Source organism: Sycon ciliatum, chromosome 7 (genome assembly GCF_964019385.1).
Source record: "Sycon ciliatum chromosome 7, ocSycCili1.1, whole genome shotgun sequence".
NCBI classification, from domain to species: domain Eukaryota; kingdom Metazoa; phylum Porifera; class Calcarea; order Leucosolenida; family Sycettidae; genus Sycon; species Sycon ciliatum.
Window position 1 is genome coordinate 26079459 of NC_088649.1, and position 3109 is coordinate 26082567.

At 44.3% G+C, this 3109-nt stretch overlaps 1 long non-coding RNA gene across 1 annotated transcript; it reads left to right on the top strand.

Annotated features, from left to right (window-relative positions):
- The first annotated feature begins 363 nt into the window (after positions 1-363).
- On the top strand, positions 364-2804 carry LOC135821223 (uncharacterized). Its single transcript, XR_010554318.1, has 3 exons — positions 364-472; positions 744-775; positions 2686-2804. It is a non-coding gene; the product is annotated as an uncharacterized LOC135821223 (long non-coding RNA).
- Positions 2805-3109: the final 305 nt, after the last annotated feature.

Below are 3109 nucleotides of genomic sequence, written 5' to 3' on the forward strand. Positions count from 1 at the left end.
CACAATAATAGAAAAGCTGACAGGATCGCTTTTCTAAATCATGTACGTTGTAGTAGTAGTACTGAGTGTCTCGGCCAGACGCCCAGAGCGACAAATTTTATCGCTGTTGCAGGCATTTAGAAAAGCGATCCTGTCAGCTTTTGTATTATTGTGTTCACATGGCGCTACCTAACGACACCGCTATTCAGACACTTTGTCTACGTAGCTACGTAAGTTTCTACGTAAGATGCTCGGTACCTGGTCCTGGACCAGCAGGGAGCTACATGGCTCCAACTATCGCGCGGCCGGCTGGCCGCATGCGTGTGCATTGCAGACTTTTTGTTGTTGCCTTTTCGCATGTGCATGCACGAGGAACTTCCTTCTTTGGAACTGCTTCTTGCATGAGCTGTTTCGGATATTTCGTCTTCTGGCCTGGCTTATTTCGTTTCGGCGCTGCTGAGACCTCCTTTCGCGGAATATTACTCAATGACAGGTGAGTTGACCAGTTCCCTTTGATTCATTTGCTTGTGTTGACTCTTTCATTTACGAAAAGTGTGCTGATTTTGGGCGGAATGCAATAAATAATGGAAAAGCTGACAGGATCTCCTTTCTAAATTTAGCTTTTCCGCTGCCTAGGCCTCCTTTTACGGAATACTCAATGACAGGTGATCTCTGAGTTGACCAGTTTCCTTCGATTCATTTGCTTATGCTCACCCTTTCATTTACGGAAACGTGTGCTGATTTCTCTTTGCCCTTGCCTACAGTGTGCGAAGAACGCGAGTTCACCTTCTTGACGGTAAGGCTTATGTTAGATGTGTTGTCGAAATACTCATATTCATTGCACATTAGTACGTTACAAGTAAGGCACTGGCCAGTGGCATACTATCGTTGGCAGTTCCCAATCTGGAGGGAAAGGTTCAAGGACTCATTGACCGAGTTTGCCAAAAAAATTCGCATATCAGGGAAAATCTCCATTGTGGAGAGGTTCAGTAACTTGTTTGCTTCATACGAAACAAGCCAATGGGTGCAGTCTCGTCTCGTGAAAATCTCGTACTTGTAGGATTGGATTTGTTTACTCGAGTCTGGGCTGTTTGATTTGTGAGTACCGCCGAGATTGCATTGCCCCAAATAAAGTTTCGTGCCTCCAAAGCAAGAATTACGATCTGCAATCTGTTTGTAGTACCTGCAAGAATGTGCAGTACATGTATCGTACTTTCTCTGTTGCTGTTTCAGTTGCCGTCATGTTGCTAAAGAAAGGTTCAGTAGTGACTCTTTTGTTTCATACGAGACGAGTCAATGAGTCCGTGTGGCTTAGAATCTTTCGCTGCAGAAGAAATCTATTCGCATGTCTATTGGAGAAACGAGAGAGCTTGGAAGCTCAGGGCCCTACGCTATGCTTTTTTGCTTGCTTATCATGCATGTAACGTGTCAAAGCTGTGATGGCCCTGGCTAGCGTTCTGGAGTCGAAGTTATTATCTGTCCTGACGTTTCCTGTGACCGGTAGGCATATGCGGATAATTCCGGCAGAAAAATTGGCAGAATTCGGTACTTTTTCGTGTAAGTTTCATGCATGTTTGGTATGTGGATAAAGAAATGGAGCAAAATTCGAGGAATTGCCCGCCATAAGGTTTGTATGGTTCTGCCAATTTCACTGCTTTTCGAGCAGAATCTGCCACCTTTTCGAGCATTATCCGCACACCCCTAGTGACCGGCGCTGACTCTGCCGATCACGGATGTTCTGGAGTCGACGGGATCTCTCTTCCGACGTTTACTGTGACCGGCGCGGACTCGCCCGTTCAGGATTATTTTGGGGATGACGGGATCTCTCTTACAAAGTATGTTTTTGCTGACGCATCCTGTCTTTTCTTCGGCAACTAAAGTCCATTCTAATAGCATTTCCTCGTCTCCCTACTTCGTGTTTCTTTCCAGAAAATCTCCCTATACAGCAGGGAGTCGTTTACATAATACGAATCCCTGCTATACATCTATATACGTTATAGTTATTATGCTATCGGCCTACATGCGAATCCCGGGCTGGTCGACAGGCGGCCCAGCCAGCCTGCCAGTGGGATCTCGGCCTCGCACACAAATCCACACAAGATGCTACTGCACTATCGGCCTGAATGCATTCCCCCATACACTTCGTATATATACTCATTCTCTTGATGGTACCGTACTCTTGATGGTACGGGACAGGTATGGGATAGCGCCGGGCATGCTGATGGCACAAACAAACAAATAATATTGTGGCCAGCTTTCTGTGCTGGTACGGTACGGTACGGGACAGATACGGGATACCGCCAAGTGTGACACAAACAAACAAACAAACACCAAATTAAAGCTGTGTGGACCCTGGCTAGCGCCAGACGTTACTGAAGTAACGTCTTCTGCATAGCTACGGGAATAATTGTATTCACTGGTTATAAAATTGGCTAAGACAAACTCACAGAATAAATACCATCGGTCCCTTGGTGTTCGTCCTAAAGAGGTTCGACTGGATATCATTCATACTCACCAAAAGATGTGTAAGATTTTATTATCATGGAGTGCCTTGTTTATCTCTCAGTATCAGTACCTCCAACCATAGCCTTGACCCTTTTATCCTCATGATCAGTGTAGTTGTTGGAACGAGGTGTCGGACTCAGCAATGTATTTGTTTACATTTTAATACATGTTTATTGTTCCTCCTTTGCTGTGTTGTTTTAGAAAATCGTGGACTAACAGTTTGAAGTCATTGAACTACTTCCAAAAGTTGTATCGACATCAACAGGATTACGATTTCAGTGCAATATGATGCTGGATGATCTTATCACGATAACCCATGATTATAAACCATTATAAACACAGAATCAACAAAAACATCTGCGACACGCACCTGGCGCATGGCTACATTTCTCAAATAAATCTGATCGAGGGTGGGGAAATCTGAAATATCTGAAAGGCAAGACAAAGAGTCATGAAATTCTGCAACATTAACAATTGAACATGCACAGAATGACCTCCGTATAAAAAAGTATCACCACCACTACTCACATGTTTCCCCGCAGAAGAACATGCATTATGTTAGTGCCATTTTCTGCAAGAAAAGGCTTGCACATCAATGCGTATAATACGGTATTGATATGATCAA